We start from the raw sequence: 16,800 nt of genomic DNA, 5'->3' as shown, positions 1-16,800 counted from the left end.
TCATCCAGCTTGAGGTCAGAATGGAAAATAGAAGATTTGTCCAGATTAATCTACAGTCCCGAGGCCCTCTAGAAATTAATCAAAATCTTATGAATATGTAACCAGGAAGCCCTACAAAACATTGCAAATAATAAAATGTCGTCAACGAATAAATTGTGAGATAGGGATATGCTTCTGCAGATATTAAGAGGGCACCAAATGTTCTCATCAAAGGCTTTTTGAATGTGTAAACTGAGGGAGTCGATGGCTAAAATAAATAATAAAGGGGACAAAGCACATCCCTGACGGAGCCCCCTCTCAGCTCTGAAGAAGGAAGTTGGGAGGCCATTTATGATTATAGCATAATCCACAGGGTCGATACACGCCATAATCCATCTGATCATGTTGCTGTTCAGCCCAATTTTTGCCAATAAGCACTTGATATAGGCCCAATCAATACAATCATATGCTTTCCTTAGGTCAACTTTAAGAAGGACCGCTTCACTTTTCTTAGAATGAATAGCAAATAATGCCTCCTGAGTCACAGCAACTGCATCATGGATGCTCCTCCCCTTAAGAAAACCAAACTGCTCCTTAGAAATAGTATCTGATAATTTATCTTTTAGCCTCTGAGCAATGATCTTGGACATAATCTTGAAAGTGGTGTTGCATAATGAAATAGGCCGATAGTCCGAGAAAGTCATGGCTTTCTGTTTCTTTGGGATGAGGGTCAAATATGTTGAGCAGAGCTGCCTGCTGATCATCCCCCCCATCCTGATTTCCTCTAACATCCTTAGAAGATCAGACTTGATGAAGTCAAAGAAATGTATAAAAAATTCAATAGACCAGCCATCTGGTCCAGGGCTTTTGTCCCGGCTGAAAGATTTCATAGTCTCCAATAATTCCTCCTCTGAAATGGGGCTAAAAAGTCGGACATTTTCTTCCTCATTAAACATTACCGAGTATGCGTCGATCCCCCATAAGATATCTTGGAAACTACTTCGATCCATCCTCTGGTATTGCTTCCTGAAGTGAGAGACAGCATGCTCCGCAATATCTTTCTGAGATAAGAGCTCCACCCCGTTCTCATCTTTAATTCTCCAAATGAAATTATTTAGCCTTCTGACATTAGCATACCTCTGGAAAAACTTTGAGTTTTTGTCGCCTTCTCTCATCCAAACAGCTCTGCTTTTCAGGCGCCAATAAATTTCTTCTTTTTTTAGAAATTGCATTTTCTTTTTCTGAAGGCAAATCATTATGGAGAGCTATTCAAGGGGATGGTCTATGGAGCCGGCTGATAAAATCCAAATATCTTGCCAATAAGGATTTGGAGGCATGGTATTGAAGAGGCAAATTAGGTGTTCACTATGGTTCTCCCATCTGGCGCAGTTTTCAAAAGGTTGAGGCTATTGTTCTGGAGCAGCTGATTTGGCATTTTTATAAGGGCAACAAAATCATTATTGGCAAAGATCGTTTTAGATGTGGATCAGAGATTATTGAAATCCCAAGCACTCTCATTAAACATCTCCATAGAGGCGGTAATTTTTTTTGGGACAAGTTGATCGCTGCATGGGATGGTCCAGTGCCGCGTTGGAAAGTTTTCTCGGACCTAAACATTCCAAAATACTATGAACAGAGGTGGCTTGCTGTCGTCCATAGTCTTCAAAATGGGGGCATTACCTGTACGAGAGACTCCGATTGTCTTGCTTGGGACATTTCGGGTGATCCGAATAATATATCTGTCAAAGGTTTATATCAGCTGATCATTGGGAAACAACCCTCCTGGTCCCTGTCTTTTCCCCTCATTTTTTGGAAGGACGACTGTCCTATGAAGATGATCCTGTTTGCCTGCTCGTTTTTCATAACCGGAATTTGACGTGGGAAAATTTATTGAAGAGAGGTTGGTTTGGTCCTAATGTTTGTTCTTTATGCAGGGAAGAGGCGGAATCGAACCTCCACATCTTTCTAGAATGCAAGCAGTCAACTCATATATGGCGAGATTTAGAACATGCCTATGGTTTCAAGATTGACAGGCTGGTATCGATTCAGGAGTGGCTTATGGATTGCAGCAAGAAAAAGAAATTTTGGCGCAGAATTGGCATCTTAACATTATGGTTTATATGGAAAGGGCGAAACTCCTGCATTTTTAATCATTCCAAATTTCCCCCAGCTAAGGTTATCGATCAAATTACTGTTTATGTTGAATCTTTCCCTCAGGAACCAGCTAAGAGAATAATATCATCCTCAGACAAGCTTTCTTATGTTCGTCCTCATCAACCTTCTGCCTTTTTCGATGGGGCAGCTCAACAGGGTCAATGCGGATGTAGCTTCTACATATTTATTTCTGAAAGTTCTCAATTCTCTGCTTATTGGCATGGGGGTCAGGGATCTAATAATATGGCGGAAGCTATGGCTCTCTCTGGCCTTCTGAAATTTTGCATATTCCTTGATATTTAGCAGATGGATTTTTATGGTGATTCAAAGCTATGGGTTGATTCGGTTAACCAGAAAAACTACCTTCAGGCTCATCATCTGTCTGGCTGGAGAGATAGGATACAATTCTATTGGTCTTGCCTGGAGAATTGCTCAATTCAACACATCAATAGGGAGGAAAACAGTACAGCAGACGGTCTTTCTAAAAAGGGACTCTTCTCTTCTTCAGAATTTTGGCATCTCGACATTGTATCTGATGATGTCCATTATCAGATATCTGATTTTTCCCTTCCAGATTTGTAAAGAATTTGCATGGCAGCCGTCCTCTCTTTGGAGTTTTTGATATCAGAATTTATCAAAGTCGAATACAGAGTCAATTGGTTTTCTGATATAGGCTTTTTGTTCTTATATACAGAGGGGATCATATCTCTGTTCTTTGCACAACAGAGAAAAAATGTATTATTCTGATTTTATATACTTCATATAATATATATCGCTTTTTTCTTTTGAAAAAAAATGGTTTCTAATAATAAAAATGCAAATAAATTGAAATTCTGATTAAAATAAAATATTTTTATAATATTTTTTAATAATAAAAATACAAATAAATTGAAATTCTGATAAAATAAAATATTTTTATATAAAAATAAAAATAAATTGAAATTTTGATTAAAATAAAATAATTTTATAATATTTTTTAAAATAAAAATACGGATAAATTGAAATTTTGATTTTTATATAAAAAATACAAATAAATTGAAATTTTGATTAGAATAAAATAATTTTATAATATTTTTTGTATAATAAAAATAGAGATAAATTGAAATTTTGATTAAAATAAAATAATAATAGAATTTAGGTTTATGAGATTGATGAATATTGATTTTTAGATTTTTTTTTTTAATTATTATAATTTATATTTATATTTATTTTTAATTTTTTAATTAAATAAAGAAATATTTAATAAGTAAAAAATAATAAATACAAATTATTAATATTAATATATTGTTTTAATAAAAAAAGTACGCAGAGTAAAATAATGAAAGGTCCAATAAAACCCAATAACTAAGAACAATAATAATAAGAAATTGAAAAACAACTTTAAAAATACAAAATAAATAATCTGGAAATTATTTTTATGATAACTAATTGTATTATTATAAAAAAGAATAATGAACAAAATTAATTTTATTATAGGAATTAAATTAAATTAATGTTTTTAGTCAAAAGAAAAACTTAATTGAAATAACTCAAAAAGTTAATCTTAAAATTTCAAACAATAAAATTAATAAATAAAATAAAGATATCAAACTTAGATAGTCAAACAACAAATTAATAAAAATAATAGAAAGAAATTTGATAAATAATGTAAATAAAAATAACATAGTAATAAATAAATAAATAAACAAAATAAATAGAGGAAATATGAGAAAATAAAAATAAAATTAATAATAGAGTTAACAATTAATTCTAAATACCTAAGAAAACAAGCCACATAACATAACATAACAATAAATAAATAAATAAAAAGAATAATAATAAACAAAATAAATAGAGGCAAATAACATAACAATAAATAAATAAATAAAAAGAATAATAATAAACAAAATAAATAGAGGAAATAAGAGAAAATAAAAATAAAATTAATAATAGAGTTAACAATTAATTCTAAATACCTAAGAAGACAAGGCACGACTTCGACACCTGCATCAACTAATAACGCAACCATCATCTTTATTTAGATTGTTAAGCTTCCTTTCAATTTCCATGGCTTCTCGTGATGAAAATGATCAACCCTTGCAATGACCCTAGCTTCTTTAATGTAGATGTGATGTTTTTTCTTTTTGCATGCTCTCAATCAACTCTTGCAATGACCCTAGCTTCTTCAATGCAATGTGATGTTTTTTCTTTTCTACATGTTCTCAATCAACCCTTGCAATGACCCTGGCTTCTTCAATGCAGATGTGATGTTTTTTCTTTTTTGCATGATCTACCAAAGCTGAGGAGCGGGACCTTCTATGTTTGATATCAGCTGCGTGTTCATGAATTCTTTGATTTATTGAGCGATCAGTACATAATCCCATAGGGGCATGGGATGACATAAACACCTTTCCCATTTTTAGGGTCCTTCGCGGATCTAAGTGAGCTACGAATTAAATAAATAAAAAAATAAGTTATAATAATTTTGAGTGAAAACTAGTCATTATATCCTAATGTCTAGTAAAAAAATTTCCTCATCTATTTAAATAGATGTCAATATATGGTTCCTCATAGTAAGTTTCTTATGTGATTTTTGTTGAAAGATCTCTTAATAAAAACCGCCTAAACAACATGTTTTCTAAATTTCTCACTAAAATAATTTTAAAATAAAGACATTTCACTAAATAATAATAATAATTTAAAATAAGGAATATATATATATATATATATATATATAATTAATTAATTAATTATGGAGCAAGTATTTTGATGTTTATTATGAATTGATGTCTATTAATATTACCAACCATTTAATTTATATAATTATGGCCAGTATAAAAAAATTATTAAATAATTTTAAATATACATGTGAATGGAGGAGAAATATTTTATTGAGAATTTAAATCCAATGAAAATTTAACATCTAACTATTTAAAATATTATGTTTCAATTCATATATTTCAAAATCAATTCAATATGAAAAGTTTAGTTTTTTGAACTTGTGATCATAAGTTAAATATTTTATGACCAATGAGGTGGTTGGTAAGTTAGGGTTTGTGCCTCAATGTTGCTCTCTGAACCAGAGATCACGTTGGGTGTGGAGCCTAATTATCTTCTTGATTTAGAGGTTTTTTTTTCAACTGTGGTTGGATCTAGTCCCATACGAGGGGCGACTTGTTCCCCCACTAGTGCTGCTGGGGGGTGGCGGCAACCCTTAACACCCCACACCCCCCCCCCCTTTGGTGAGTGTTTCAGGGAAGCGCCCCTAAAGCAAAATTTAGATAAAACAATTGCCTTGTAAAATATTTTAATTTCGAAATCAATCTAGGTCATTCATTAGGTATAAGATGATAGAAGTTATGTTAGTTTAAGGGATTTTTCCCTAGAAGGAGACCCTGGTTTATATGAGGGAATTGTATTGTGGCTGGGTGTAATTCTTCTATGTGTGAGAAAAGGAGAGGAGATTGTGTGAGAGAGTAGAGGAAGTTTAATGCAAACCCAAAGTCATATCCAAGGTCAAGTTTACTCTAACCCACGGTCCTAGTACTCTGCGTTGTCTAAAAGTTGTTTCCTTCGCCCTGTAGGGAGATAAATCCATTTCTCGTACAAGTGGTGGTACTCAAAGGGTATACGACCCTCCTTTAAAACCACTAGTTCAAGCTCTAAGCTTTATATAGTCCTTGGGGTGCAAGCCCAATTCATTTACAGTCTCGACCCTTAATTTTCCTCCTCTTGATGCTAAATTCCTCTTATCGTCTCAAGCCTTTCATTTAATTTGAATAGCCCCTGAAGGTAATTTCATCTTTCATAATAATATTGGCACCTCTCGTATCTCAAGTTCACAGCCTTTAGTGACCTTAGAACATCAATTTCCCCGTAATCTTGAGACCTCAGGACTTTTATATCTCAGACGGTCTTCGAAATGCACTTCGTTAAAAGTTCTGAGACTTAAGAGATTTCGCCTTTTTATTTAACACTAAAAATCACCTTCAACATGCTTTGTGGGTCTTGGCTTAACAAATTTGCTACCACGTATGATCTCGGAAGAACTTCCTCGGAAGGCTCCGCTTTTGAAATGGGTTCTGAATCTCAGCTCGTCTCCTTCTCGACTTCTAAGATCCATTACTTTCGATATAGCCTCTTTTCGACTGACTAATCTAGGTGATGAAGATATTATCGTCTCCGACACTTAACGATCTCAGCTTCCAATCTCGGGTCTTATTAAAAAGAAGTTACGAGATCCCCAATTTCCGAGATCCTGACCAAGTGCTCTCTATTTTTGTCTCCCTACTTTGTTTATTACTATATCCTGGTAATTTCAATTAACAAATCCTAGAGCCCAACACTAATTGTAAATGAATTAAGTGATTCCTGTCTTTTAAGATTCCGAGGTCAGCTTGCTAGCATTTTCTAGGATTTTCCTTTTTGTCCAAACCAGTTAAATCCTTCCACGTACTGTTTATGGACGAGAATTCTTCCAGTTCAATTTTCGTCCTCCATCTCTGTTTTGTGGCCAAGTCCCTTTTAAAAATATTCTCTCCTTTGTGCTATAATGTCCCTCTGTACTCGAGTAGATGACCCTCTTACTCCTCTACAACTCTTTAACAAGGCAATTTGTCTTCATCTCTATATCCTGCAATTCTTTTTAAGTTGACCCGTGTATCTTATTGCTTTCTTCATGCTTCCACTGCGCCACTCTAATCAGCTTAATTCTTCAATACTTCTCTATACATCTCCACTACACCACTTTGGCCAATATCAATCCTTCTCGGATTCGCTCCACACTTCCCTACATCTCTTTGATTGGGTTCATCCTTCAAGGCTTCTCTATGAAACCATTTTTGTATGCCTTTCGCATATACGTAAGGCTATCCTCCTGAACTGTTGACATAGTCTAATGTGATTCTCTGTGAACCACATGCTTCTATCCCTCCTTAGATTTAAGTCAAAGCTTCATAAGCCATCTCTCTCTAAGGTATTAACACTACTCTATCAGTGCTCATACCCATATATGTCCACTCATAAAAATTCAACCACATAAGATTAAGGAACAAAGCCCTCCAAAAAGAATCCACTCGATGTTTAATTCACAACACACACACACACACACACACAAGGATGTTTAAAAGACCCTTTTGACTTGATTTACAATAAGCCCATTCTTGGCCTTTACAAGTGTCTCTCTCGTCTTTTTTCAAGCTACTCTACTCTATTCTCTCTACTCTAATTACATAAAATATTTTATACAAAAAGGGATTGAAACCACTTTTGATTTCATATCCAAGAATTCCTCCTAGATTGACAAAAGTCTCACCCAGGCCCTCTAATTTAGGGTTGTTGTTGTAGAAAATCCTATAGATTCACAAGCTAATGTAATTTTCTAAAGCAAGAGACAAGAATCTACTTCTACTCTTTATAGCAGAAGGCCATAAACATCGATCAAACAATAATCAATATAGGAAGAGAATCAAAGGCACATAACACAATAAATATCCGAGAAAAGCCACAACTCAAAACCCCACTATCTGTTTTGTATTAATCCAAAAAATCAAGATGAAATTATAATGCTTGTTCTCTCTAGAACAATCCGAGCACTAAGAAAATTCAATCTCCAACTCATAAGAAATCCCAAGGCCGAAGCTTAGCCTCTTCACAAGCTCTCCAAGTCTTTATTCCAATGCGTAATTCCTATGGAGGAAAGCTTGTATTTAAAGGGAAATAAAGCCTCTAAAAACTACGCAATCGCTTAAGGACTAGTTCCTGAATGCATACACTGTGAGTGCAACTCAAAAAAATCTAAAACAAATAGCACACTGTCCTTGCACTCTAGTCTCAACTGGGTTTTTCTCTGATTCGACATGCATGAGTTTCTGATGAGTAAATATTCAGTTAACTAGAGTAGCACTAGCAAAGTTCATTAGTGACACCACTAACAGTTAACTCACTATTAGTTCTCTTAATCAGTTTGAGAACTAATTTAATTGAACTGACTCATGAAACTGAGTCTTCTATTTTACAACTCACAATTAACTCTTACTAGACTCCTACAAAGTAGGGAGAACATACACATGATGACATAAAGACTTCCAACTTGAATTTCCTAAGTTAAGTAAGTTTAATAAACTTAATTTAACTATTTTAAGTTGCTATGAGAATAGAATTTGAATTCAATCTCCAATTTAATTCAAGGAAACATTAATCTGGACTCTCTTGTTTCCATTTCTCAACACTCCCTCTCAACAAGGAATGGATTATCAACTACCCCGATCCTATCTCTGTGAAACTCGAATTTACATCTTGACGATGCCTTTGTCATGATGTCAACATATTACTCCTTCGTGGAAATGTAATATAACAACATGATCCACCTCAATACACAATCTCTAAGATGATGATACTGGATATCAATATGCTTGGATTCACGGTCCAAGGTTCAAACCCTTCGGGCTGCTCTATGTACACCTCTTCCTCAATCATGACATTGAGGAAGGCAGACTTCACATACATCTGATTGATCTTCCAACCCATCTGTGCTGATAGTGCCAAAATAGATCTGATTGATGAGTACCTTGCAACAGGAGAAAAGGTCTCATCATAGTCAAGCCCCTCTACCTGTGAAAAGCCACAGGCCACAACTGACTTGTCCTCCAGTCTCGGTACCACATCCCAAACACTGTTTCAAACTGTGGAGTCATACTCGCCCACCATCGCATCAACTCAAACCAGATGCTGCATTGCTTCCTAAAAGGAAGATGGCTCTATCATAACACATGCACCCATAAGTGCCATGTATCCGTTGTACATCTCTATTTACCTCTTTCTGCACTGAGAAGTGGGTGCTCCCACATTCTCTCGTGCATCATCCAACAATCTGTCAGCCTCTCTAGTGCGCTTTCTTCCCTCTCTGGAAGACTTTGCCTGAGTGGATGTCTCCACTCTCTGAACCTCTGCATGTGGCTTCTCCACATCAATCTGAGGCCCCTCAACCTTAGGAGTTAAAATCTCCTCATATGCATGTACCTAAAGCTCCTTCTCAAGGGAAACCTGCATGACCTTCTCCTCATTGAACCTTATATCCCTGCAAAACACTGTCATATGACTGGTCAGCATGTACACCCGATAGTTGTGGGGAGTATCATTGTAACCCACAAATATCCCCAACTCTGCTATTGGCTCAATATTCTTCTATGCATCTTTGCTCATATGGCAATAAACCGATGACCCAAAAATGCTGAAGTGACCAACATCAGGCCTCTTACCAAAATAAGCCTCCTTTGGTGTCTTCATCTCAAGTATCCAATGTGGGCTATGGTTCTGAACATAAACCATTATGTTGCTTGCCTCAACCCACAAGTGTATTGGTAGTCCCTGACCATGCAACATTGCCCTTGTTGCCCCTACTATGCTCTTGTTCTTCCTCTTGGAAACCCCATTCTGTTGAGGGTTATGGGGTGACGTCAACTCTTGTTTAATCCCTTCCACTGCACAAAAGTTATTAAACTCATTGAAGACATACTCATCAAGATTATCACTCTGTAGAGCTTTAACCTTCTTGTCAAACTCTTTCTCTACCAATGCTTTGAACTCACAAAACTTTGTGAAAATTTGATCCTTTTTTCTCCGTAAAAAATACCCAACATTTACGAGAATAGTCATCAACAAATATAGCATAATACCTATGTTTGGCCTTGGATGTTGTTGAGAATGGTCCACACACATCTGAATGGAATCTCTCTAGAATAGACTCTACTTGACTATCTCTGTCTCCAAAGGAAGACTTGGTGTATTTTCCCAAATTACAACCCTTGCATGTATCAACTTTCTAAAGCATACCTTTGGAAAGATAGGTAGATATTTGCTACAATATCTTCAAAGCCTCATGATGCAAGTGGCCCAATTTCCTGTGCCACAACTCACCGGCGTCTCGGCTCAACATCTTTTCTGCTTTTGAACTCAAAGCAGCACAATATTCTACCTCCAACTTATAGAGATTTCGAACTCAAACCCCTATATTATTTACTTGACCCATGGCTATGTATTGAAGGAATGCCTTTCCTTTTGAGAAGATCACAACATAACCTCTATCCTCAAGCATGGCAACAAATACCAAGTTCTTCATCAGTCCTCGTACATGCATAACATCCTTCAAGGTGAGTGGATCCCCATGCTCCCTTTGAAAGGTAATAGTGACCAATCTAGTAACACTATACTTACCATAGTCACCCATCTCTATATGCATCTTGAGATCTTTATCCTCCAGTTCAGTGAATAACTCTTTGTCGCCAGTCATGTGGAAAGAAGCTCCATTGTCTAAGTACCAGACACTTCCCATCATTGAAGACACCATGCATGCAATGAGGGAAAAGTCCAATTCAAATTGGGAAGCCAAATCCTCACCCGCCGCTCCTCTTGAGGACTTCTCCTTGGACTTCTTCAATGGAAAATTTGTAGCAAAGTGACCCATCTTGTGACAATGAAAGCATCTAACGTTCGTCATGTCCTTCTTCTTACCCACATGGTAAGAATCTGATTTGGAATGAGAAATTTTACCTTTCCCCTTCCTTTACTTAATCTCTAAGGCACAATTCTCTTCATCATCAGTCTTTGATGAAGAGCCATCCCTGGTGTTCCTCCTGATCTTATCCTACACCAATTCTGACCATAGTCATTCCCAATCTGGCAGCTTCTCCCGACCATTGACAGAGTCTTGATAACTATGCCAACTCTTTGGGAGTCCAAGAAGAGAAAGTTTCACCATAGCCTCCTTGGAAACCATGATTCCAACACATCCAAGATCATCTCGACATTGATTGAACTTGGCCAAGTACTTTGGAATCTTCTCGCCCCCTTCCATCTTGATTTTACGAAGTTTATCCTTCAGTTCCAACTTCCTTTGATCACTGTTATTCCTATACAAGTTCGTCAATGTTGTCCACATATCATGTGGGTTTTCCTTTCCATGAAGACTTGAGACAATATGATCTCTAACTCCCTTAAGGATTATCTGTCTTGCCTGCGCCACACACTTCTTCCACTTGGCCAAGTTTTGTGCATCAGTAGCTACTAGCTTAGGAATTGCTTGTTCAACAAATTCCTTCAAGCCATTGTCCTCTATCACAACCTCCATCATGTCCCTCTAGGCTATGAAATTTGAGTTGAATTCCAATGCATACTCAAGCCTCAACCCATGGAACGCCATCTGCCGATCCTGAAGTATGTATTGCAAATTCAACTTTCACCTGTAACCCAAAAACTCAAAACTTCGAAATATCGTCTAGTACAATGTTCTTAGCTCTGATACCATGTAGAAACTCCTATAGATTCACAAGCTAATGCAATTTTCTAAAGAAAGAGACAAGAATCTACTCCTACTCTTTACAATGGAATCGCATAAACATCGAGCAAACAATAATCAATAGAGGAAGAGAATCAAAGGCACATAACACAATAAATATACAGGGAAATCCACAGCTCAAAACCCCACTCTATGTTTTGTATTAATCCAAAAAATCAAGATGAAATTACAATGCTTGTTCTCTCTAGAACAATACTAGCACTCAGCAAATTCAATATCCAACTCATAAGCAAGCTTAAGGCCAAATCCTAGTCTCTTCACAAGCTCTCCAAGTCTCTATTCCAATCCGTAATTCCTATGGAGGATAGCTTGTATTTAAAGGGAAATAAAGCCTCTAAAAAATGTGCAATCCCTTAAGGTTGAATTCCGGAATGCATGCACTATTAGTGCAACTCAGAAAAATCTAAAACAAATAGCACACTGTCCCTGCGCTCTAGTCTCAACTCAGTCTTTCTCTGATTTGACATGCATGAGTAAATATTCAGTTAATAAGAGTAGCAGTGACAAAGTTCATTAGTGACACCACCGATAGTTCACTCACTATTAGTTCTCTCAATCAGTTTGAAAACTAATTTAACTGAGCTGACTCATGAAGCTGAGTCTTCTATTTTACAACTCACAATTAACTCATACTGGACTCCTACAAAGTAGGGAGAATATACACATGACGACAGAAAGACTTCCAACTTGAATTTCCTAAGTTAAGTAAGTTTAATAAAATAAATTTAACTATTTTAAGTTGTTATGAGAATAGCATTTGAATTTAATTTCCATTTTAATTCAAGGACAAATTAAACTCGACTCTCTTGTTCCATTTCATAACAATTGTAACTCTTCATATGAACTAACCCAATATGTTCTCTAACTCATACACTATACTTTAAATCTCTCTTAAGGAGAAGATTTCATTACAATATTCCTCACAATCATAGAGATCTCATAAAAACATATGTTTATACATTAAAATATAGAATGAAATCAATATTAGGGAACCAACTCCCTTGGTAAAATAAAATCGATAGGTCTAGTCAAAATACATTTTTTCTTGGACGTAAGATGATTCTACATCATAATCCCAAGATTCAAAAGATTCATGGTATCCTGACCATGTGCTTTCATAAGATGATGTAATTCTCCTGGAGCCCAACATTTGACTTGCAATAGACCAACTGTTTTTTATGCTATTGTTGTCCCACAATTGTCTCTTTTTTCCTTCCTAGGTTCCATACTTTATGTTGCAATTTCCCACTAATTTTGTTGATTCAAAGGGCTTCGGTTAGTTGCACCTTTGATGGCCTATCTTCCTGTATCTACTGCACCTTTTCTCCTTCCTGGATGTTTTCCTTGCTAGCATCCATAATTCACCAATCTCTATGTTGAGCTTGTCCTATGGCTGGTACATCTTCTTCCAATCCTTGGTGTATTCTAGTTGAACTTTGTTGCTATAATTTATTGATTGTTGATCCCCACAACGAATTTGTACAACTGTTATCATTTCCAATTTATTTTGTTGTTGTTTAACAAGCCTATAGGTCCTCTGCTGCATGCTTTTGGGCTGAAACTTCAAGTTGTTCGCCTATTCCAACAAGTCCATATCATGTATTTTGTTAAAATTACAAATTTTCCACAAACAACTTATCCCTTTGTGCAAGGTTTCCTCTATAGTTTTTCTCCATTCTTCTGCAACATCTTTCTTTTTTACCAATTCCATGCTTACTCTTTTGTAATCTTGTATAGCCTCGTCCAAAATTCCTTGTACTTCTCCATACCATCATATCATTTCTTGTATGTCCTCATCCTCTTGACAAATTTCATTGACTGTATCTACATGTCCTTTCAATTATATTTCCTTCTCACATAAGCATGCCTATCCTTGCATTGATCATCCCCTATATACACAAAAAATATATTAATTTTAAAACTATGAGACTTTAACGTCTCTGTAGATGCCTCCAATGTCTCTTCCTTATACATTGTTGGAAACATGAAACCATTCATCAAGTTCCTCTCCACTACAACAACTTTTTCCTCCAAAGATTCACCATTCTCATCACTTTTGTTACAAAAAGTAAATGTCTCTATCTCATACACCTCATCTAAGAACAAAATTTTCTCCACCTCAGGTTCTTCCTTCATTATTGCATTCATCCACTGTATACAATCTCCATCTTGTTTTCCTTTACAAGACAATTATGCCTTCCCTTTTGTGTCTACAACAATGCTTCATGGTTGTTCTTTCTTCTTGTAATAAACAAAACCAATGTTATGCACATCATATGAAAAACTTCTTGCATTCACACACCAATCATCAGTGAAAAATAAAAGACTCTCTGGCATCAAAATATCTATCTTCATCATCTCTATCACTTTCATCCTCTCCAAGGATCACTCCTTGTTCAGGTTCATAATAAACTTCCATCTGGTACTCAGCTATTATGAATTCTTCCTGCATCCTAGCACACATCCTCTCTTTCAATTTCCTCTCTAGTGAAGGCCATCTCACCATCTTATTCTTCATCATCTAGACATATCCCTAGTCTCACAATAGTTGTCTCAAATGATTGAATTCTTCCTTTAACTAAATCATCTCCCTTTCAAATTCTTTATCACTCATTCTCCTTATGCGACTTGCTTTGGAATTTTTCTTTGACTGGTTGTGATTTCTTTTCTTTGAACCATGTATGTGACTATTAGTATCCATTCCTTATTCTTATTTCGTGAACACTTCTTTTCCATTTCTTTTGGGTTGCAACAAGTTTTCTTCCTCTCATAACAATTCCATGACTTGCTATAGTACCAAGTTCTCCTTCTTGGCCTCTTTTTCTATCTCTTTCTATGGGAAATTATACCCACACTCACTATGGAATTACCCTCTCTAACAACTTCTATCCAAGCTATGCTTGTTGGAAGTTGTTCTTCTCCTGATTCTCTACTATAAAACCTCTTCCAATCATATCCCGCGGTCAAATGTGAATGATGAAAATTATTGCCTGGGACTGAAGTATGTGAGCATTACTACTAGCTAGCGCATAGTAGGTCTATGGACACTCTGTGCTTGTATACAGAGCAGAGCCACTAAGAATATATGCAGGGCTTCCTCAACTAGGACATTGATAATCCTGGGATCAATAATCTTCATAACTTCTTCTCTATTCCAATTGGTCATCTTCTTCGCCCACCCTGTGACGTTCGTATCCTCTTCAAATTTGCTTTCACCCGCTACCTTTTTCCCCATGATGAGCTTAAGCAGAACCAATCCAAAGCTGTATACATCACTCTTCTCGTCCACTTTCATGGTGTATGCATACTTTGTAAATTCAACAGCCAATCTTAAATGGTATGCTACAGCAAAGGCTAGTGGTAAAACCACCGCAAAATAAGCAATATGCATACTATGAAGCACTTTTGACTTCTATATAATTGCTTTTATTTATAATGTAGCACTGCACTGCCTCTGCCTTGGCAATAACAGATGATGGACTTCAATAACAAACCATTTCGGAAAGCTAGCAACTCAGTTAAACATTGCGGTGACCCTCTACTAAAATTTAAAGATGAAACAACCACTTCAAAATCAACGACTTTAAAATTTAAATATGAAACAACCACTTACCTGGAGCTATGTAGCCAAAGGTGCCTGCAACTAAAGACACATATTCTGACGTACCAGATTGATGTAAGAGTTTGGCTAGGCCGAAATCTGCAACACGAGCTTCAAAGTTGGAGTCCAAAAGCATACTGCCAGACTTCATGTCGTGATGAAGGATGGCCAGCCGACAATCGTGATGAAGATAGCTCAACCCCTGCGCAGTTTCCACTGCAATTTTGTATCCGGTGTTCCAATCCAGATGTAAGTTTTAACCCCGTACAGAAATTACCTGCATACGAATTCTAAAACACATAAAATAAACAATGCGAGAGCATAACACATAAAACACATATACACAGATATTTTCCCCTGGATCCCAATACCGGGACTACCAGCTTGATTTTTCATTATGTTCCTTTCAATGTTATAATACATATTCATACGTGTCAAAGCATCTAATACCATGGACCAAAAAACATTGCGTCCAATACCATGGACAAAAAACCATCGCGTCCAAAAACATGTGTGAAAATCATGCACAAAACCATAGGTGGGTCTGCCCAACCTAACATAGGGTCCAAAACCAAAATTTTTCGGGGCGCTGCCCCGGACCCCATAAAGTGAGGTTACATGTGCCCCTCAAACCCCCTGTGACCTCCTCCCCTCTAACCCCCAGTTAATTATGTGGGCTAGTTGTGGAAATAATATAACACAACCCAACATTTTCCCACTTGTTGTTTTCTTTCCACAGGGGGCCACAAGAGAGCTTAGTCATTTATCCAGCCCTGCAACGCCCATTGTTTCTCTATGTAAAGAGAACTTCTCAGAGCTCACATATTTTGTCAATGCATCTGCAGTATTCTTCAAAGTGTCCACCTTTATCAGCAACACCTTTCTGTCTTCTATCATATCCCTCACAAAGTGATACTGAACATCAATGTGCTTTGTCTTTGAATGATATGCTTGGTTCTTTGCCAAGAAAATTGCACTTTGGCTGTCATAATCTATCCTTATAGCTCCCTGTACTAACCCCATACTTGAACACAATCTCTGCAACCAAACTGCTTCCTTGCTTGCATGAGTGGCTGCCATGTATTCTGCCTTTGTAGTTGATAGTGCCACTACAGATTGTTTCTTACTCATCTAACTGACTGCACCACCAAACAGGTTAAACACATACCCACTTGTAGATCTTCTCTGATCCAGATCTCTAGCCCAGTCTACATCAACAAAGCCATGAATATCCAAAACTCTATCCAATCCTGATATTCCTTGGTAGCACAAACCATAATCACTAGTGCCACGCAAATACCTGAAAACCTGCTTCACTGCTATCCAATGCTCCTTCGTTGGTTTTGACATAAACCTGCTCAATACTCCCACTACATGTGCAATGTCTAGTCTAGTACAGACCATTGCATACATTAGGCTACCGACTGCACTTGCATATGGAACATGGAACATGTCCTCTTCCTCTTCTTGTGTCTTGGGACACTGTTCAACAAATAACCTCACACCTACATGAATAGGAACCTTCACCAGTTTACTATCCTGCATATTAAACCTCTGTAGCATTGTCTCGACATACTTCCTCTGGTTTAACCAGAGCTTCCTATTTGCTCGATCTCTTTTAATTTCCATGCCCAAAGTATAGTTTGCAGCACCAAGATCATTCATGTCGAATTTGGAGGAAAATTGGGTCTTCAAATCCTGGATAATTTCTTTGTCATTTCCAACCAGCAAC

General features: G+C 36.6%; 1 pseudogene; it reads right to left on the bottom strand.

The window, feature by feature from the left end:
• Positions 1-14,489: 14,489 nt before the first annotated feature.
• Positions 14,490-15,219, bottom strand: LOC149172335 (leucine-rich repeat receptor-like serine/threonine-protein kinase BAM1 pseudogene; annotated as a pseudogene).
• Positions 15,220-16,800: the final 1,581 nt, after the last annotated feature.

Source organism: Pinus tabuliformis, chromosome 4_2, assembly GCF_031772625.1.
Source record: "Pinus tabuliformis cultivar Carrire ecotype Pingquan chromosome 4_2, CPIR1, whole genome shotgun sequence".
Taxonomy (NCBI): domain Eukaryota; kingdom Viridiplantae; phylum Streptophyta; class Pinopsida; order Pinales; family Pinaceae; genus Pinus; species Pinus tabuliformis.
Note: the sequence above shows the minus strand (reverse complement) of the source record. Positions and strands in the feature narration are given on the sequence as shown.